The sequence below is a fragment of the Octopus bimaculoides genome, chromosome 7 (genome assembly GCF_001194135.2).
Source record: "Octopus bimaculoides isolate UCB-OBI-ISO-001 chromosome 7, ASM119413v2, whole genome shotgun sequence".
Taxonomy (NCBI): Eukaryota; Metazoa; Mollusca; class Cephalopoda; order Octopoda; family Octopodidae; genus Octopus; species Octopus bimaculoides.
The window spans coordinates 62,029,846-62,035,567 of record NC_068987.1 but is presented as its reverse complement, the minus strand read 5'-3'; the positions used below and the strand labels follow the sequence as shown (position 1 = coordinate 62,035,567).

General features: G+C 33.3%; 1 protein-coding gene across 2 annotated transcripts in view; it reads right to left on the bottom strand.

Moving 5' to 3' along the window:
- The window catches only part of LOC106884520 (phospholipid-transporting ATPase ABCA7), a 289,592-nt gene that overhangs the window by 34,662 nt on the left and 249,208 nt on the right, over positions 1-5,722 (bottom strand). The gene's annotated exons all lie outside the window — the stretch shown is intronic.

Here is a 5,722-nt window from a genome sequence, read left to right as displayed (position 1 = left end):
ATATATATATATATATATATATATATATATATATATATACATACATATATATATATACATAAATATATATACACACACACACAGATATATATATACATGTATATATATTTATATAAAGGGCATTATTACAGAAAAATAATAACGCCACACAGTGGACTTCTCAAAATAACCACATTTAGTACCTAATGCGAGGAAAAACAACCAACAGAAGATGACCAACTTTCTTTTAAATAAACTTAAAATACATACATATACACACACACACACGTACATACATATATATATATCTACACATACATACAGGCGTTGGACAAAATAATAGAAACAGCATCATAATTTGAAATATCTATAAAACTGTCAAAAGCTTGTTTATTTTTATGTTTTTTGATTTATTATTAGTGTTGCTTAATATGTTTTGCTAAAATTGCTGTTTCTTTTCAGAAAAAGGTAATTAAAATTCATTAAAATGACAGATCTATCAGACTTTCAAAGAGGTCAAATTGTTGGTGCTTGTATGGCAGGCGCTAGTGTAATGAAAACAGCTGAAATGTTTGGTGTATCAAGAAGTACTGTCTCAAAAGTAATGACAGCCTTTGAGAAAGAGAGAAAAACCTCCTCGTCAAAACAAAACTCCGAAAGAAAACCAAAACTTGCAGATAGGGACTGTTGGACTCTTATGCAAATTGTTAGAAAGGATCACAAAAGTACAGCTCCCCAAATTACTGCAGAACTTAATGACCACCTCGAGAACCTAGTTTCCACAAAAACTGTTCACCGGGAGCTGCACAAAGCCGGATTTCATGTGGTGGGCTGTAATCAGAAAACCACTACTTTCAAAAACAAATGTTACAAAGTGTTTAGAGTGGAGCAAAGACCTACAGAATTGGTCCCTAGAGCAGTGGAAAAATGTTATTTTCTCATACAAGTCATCCTTTACTTTGTTTCCAACCACCAGCCGAGTATACATGTGGAGACAGCCAAAAGAAGCATTTGACCCAGACTGCCTTCTTCCAACTGTTAAAAATGGAAGAGGATCTGTGCCAATCTGGAGGGGGGTGGCTATATCTTGGAAATCTGCCGGCCCAATGGTTTCCCTTCATGGCAGAATTAATAGTCAAGACTATTTAAGCATTTTATTTGATCAAATTCATCCTATGGTTGCTGAACTGTTTCCGGAGAGAAACGCAATCTTTCACCAATTCACACAGTTAAAGTTGTTACTGAATGGCATGAGGAACATTCTAGTGAAATCGAACATCTTATCTGGCCACCACAGTTCCCAGATCTCAATATTATTGAACATTTATAGTGCATTTTAGAAAAACAAGTAAGGATTTGATATCCTTCACCATTGTCACTACAAGAACTGGAGACTGTTTTAGCTGAAGTATGGACAAAACTTCCTTTGGAAACGATTCAAACTTTGTAGGAGTCCATACCTCGCAGAATTCAAGCTGTAATTACTGCCAAAGGCAGTCTTACCCCATATTAAAATAAATTTGTTTGAAATTTTAAGGTTTTTCCATTATTTTGTCCAACCCCTGTATATACATACACACACACACACACACACACATATATATATATATATATATAATGTGCGCACATACATATATATATATACACATACACACATGTATACACACACACACACACACACACATACACAAACATATCATATATGTATATATTTGTTATTATATACATTAAGATATACAGATATTAATCTCAATTATCCCAAAGTCTTTATTCTTTATGTACCAATATCTTCTCAATCATAGTAACACTGTGTTTTTGTTTTTTCTCATTCATTCTCAGTAACCATATTTTTTTTTGGTTTCATACACTCTAATAACTTTGCATAAAGATGTTACTTAATGCATGTTTTATTAAGTTCCGATTCCTAACATCACATGTAATGAACGAAAAAGTAAACTGTTTCACTCCTTCAATTGTGAAAAATCCTCTTTGTTTTAGTTTGCAGATTAATTTCTCATGCAATCCACATGAAAATTCTAAAATGTAGAATAGAATCTATCTCATTCATTTACTTATAGAGCAAGTGCAGTGTATCTAAGCAGAAAGTAAATTGAATCATATATCCAAATTGTTTAGACAGGTATGTAGATGAAATTTTTTCAAACTGCATAGATGAAACAGCTCTGAAACAGGCTTCGGTGTTACAATGTTATATAAACCACAGAGTATGAGTCCGAAAGGTGTCTAGGTTTTGACACTAAGTTCATTTGGTGCTTGTGATATGACAAATGCATTTAATTGTGTTTTAAAGTTGGCTAACAGTAGGAAAACTGCCATGGAATCCATTTCTGCTTAAAAGTTGATTTCTAGTGTCCTTTGCATGCACAGACTTTTGTGCACACACACACATGTATGTACAACTATACATACACATTTACATGCACACACACATGCATACATATGTACATAGATACATAATACATACATTCATAAATACATACCTGTATATGTATTTTTGGAAAATTACATTCTTGTAGTACATGAGAGACTGTATTGGTATAATAGTTTTAGGTGATGAGCTAATACCAACTTAATATTCCATACCTTTCTAATTTAAGAAGCTGAACTTAGCACTGCAAGCAAATGAAACTCTTGACAACAGTTTCGATCAGAGCTCAACCTTAATTTAAACATCACCAACAGCTCATTTCACTTATTCCAATAGAGACATATTTCAAACTTATTATGAGGCTCACATGTAAAGTCCTAGTGCCCCATATATTGTACACACCTGTTCTAAACCTTCCTTTTTGTAATAGGTATATGATAAAAGTAACTTTGTTTACCAGATTTCTTTTTTATTTTCACCTCGGAATAAAAAAGAAATAGGCAGTCAGGTTTCAAAAAAGTCTATATATCTTTTTAAAGAATATTTAAAAATATCAATGATTCTGATAATAAATAATGGTATTATTTTATTACACTCAAAACTAATATTATAGTCAAGATGGTATTCTGTAGTGAAGGAAATTTTATGTGCTAGCACAATTAATTTTACTTTTCTTGCTTGTTAATTAGCTTCATGTCAATTCTTATTGAGTAGACTGATAATCTAAGAAATCACAGCTGTAACAATTTCGTGTTTGCATAATAGTGTGTCTATGACTATGTTTTGTGATACGTATTTCCTTATTTCAGATGATAGTGTGGAATTTAAGGGTGATTTGGTTGCTATTTCTAGCAGTTAAACTACTATAGCAGGTTGTGTAAGTTATACTACATCTGTCTTCTTTTGTCTTTTACTTGTTTCAGTCACTAGACTAGAGCACCACCTCGAAAGGTTTTAGTTGGACAAATTGACCCCCAGTACTTATTTTTTTTAGAACCTGGTACTTATGCTATCAGTCCCTTTTTTACGAAACTGGTAAGTTATGGGGAAGTAAACAAACCAACTCTGGTTGTCAAACACACACACGACAGGCTACTTTTAGTGTCCATCATCCAAATCCACTCATGAAGCTTTAGTTGGCCTGGGGTTACAATAGAAGTTACTTGCCCAAGGTGCCATGCAGTGGACTGGACCCAGAGCCATGTGGCTAGGAAGCAAATTTCTTACTACACTGCCTACACCTAACACAAGCTATCACTTAAAAATTATATCTATATTGTAAAAAAATTCTGAAGTTTGCTTTATTTTCAACATCAGCTTATCTACATAGACCAACATTATCATGTTTGTCATTGTTTTAACATTCACTTTTAATGCTTGTACGGTTTGGCTGGTGTTCATTGGGGCAGATTTTCTACAATCAGATGTTGCCAACCTTCACCTATTTCCAAATAAGGTAATATTTTCCCCATGGAAAATATGTTTCCACGAATGATGAAAAACAAAATGACACTGCTTGCATGAGGGTGATAATCATTTATAACTACTGTGTGATGTCAAGACAATACACACACGAATACATGATAAACTATTTTCAGTTTCTATCTTCCATGACTACTCACAGGTGGAGGCATGTGACTTAGTGGTAAGAGTGTTGAACTCATGATTGTGAGATTGTGGTTTCGATTTCTGGCTTTGATTATAGTTTTGATTTCTGAGTGATGCGTTTGTGTTCCTGAGCAAAACACTTCATTTCACATTGCTCTAGCTCACTCAGCTAGCAAAAATGAGTAATCCTCAATGGACCGGCATCCTGTTCAGGTGGAGAATTTATATGCCATGAAACTGGGAAACTGGCCCTTTACTTAACCTTATGTCTACTCACAAGGCTTCAGTCAGCTCAGAGCTATGTAGAAGATGCCTGGTTCAGGAGTCACACAGTGGAATTGAACTCAATACTATGTGGTTGGTAAGTGAATTCAACCATTCGGCTATGCCTGTGCTTCCATGTTATTGTCTATTTCATAATTCACAGATGAATGAAAAGCAAAGCTAGCTATGACCAACTCCAAGCTCACAATACAGATGCACCAAAGTAGATATTGTAGTATTTAGCATTATTCTCTATAGTTCTGCATTGAAACCTGACTAGTGGTAACTTTGTTTAGTTTTGCAATTCTTTGCCTGTCCTGGTATCACATGTGATACACAAGACATATTTCTCTGGTGCATGGTTTGGCTGGTGTTCATTGAGGCAGATTTTCTACAGTCAGATGTTGCCAACCTTCACCTATTTCCAAATAAGGTAATATTTTCCCCATGGAAAATATGTTTCTATGAATGATGAAAAACAAAATGACACTGCTTGCATGAGGGTGATATTCATTTATAACTAATGTGCGATGTCAAGACAAAACACACAGAGTAACTTAAGACCAATGAAAAGAAAGCTTTATATGATACAGAACATATGAAACAAGATCTAACTAAAAGGTTAATAAAAATAAGTGCTGGTATTATATTAAGTCAGTTTAGTTGACACTACTTCACCTTCCTCACAATAACTGGTTCCTATGTGTAGTTATTTCACTTACATTAATACTGCTTTTCAGAAACATCATGCCCTTCAAAAGCTCTATTTCTTACCCATATATGAAGTTGATTAAAGATACTTATGATAATGAAATTTCAAGTGACTTATACTATCACAGTAATCTGAAGTTAACACTGGTCATAATTTCAACAAGATTTATCAGCTTATAAAATTAGTTAATTAACAGTTATTAACTCAATCAGAAATCAACAATAATCAATGAAGAGCTTCTTGCCATTCAATATTTATTATGTGATTTCAATATCACACTTTCTTCACTTTGATGTAATTTTATGGAAGTCATTATGGTTTTGCTGTTGTCTAATGTTAACATTTCTCTTTGACTTTTTCATTTCATAATTAGGAATTCTTAAAGCTGAAATATTAAAAAAAAAACGTAATTTTCTCTACAATCTGTATCAGTTAAGTAGCTTTCTTCAATTTCCATCCTTATAGCTATATAACAATACTGTAAAGCAACAACGATTTCTTTCTAGACTTGAATCTCTACAAATCTATTCATCAAATTATTTATTATATCTCTTCTCTCAAGGAACAAAATCCTGTATATTGAAAAATATAAATTGCAAAGGAGAAATCAATAAAATGTTTAACCACTACATGGAGAGGCATGTTATGATTGGTATTGTTGTGTCTTTTGCTGATGATACAGTACACCGTTATAACCATTTATGTGTCAGAAAAATAAGTAAAAGGAGAGAGAGAGAGAGAGAGAGAGAGAGAGAAAGAGAGAGAGAGAG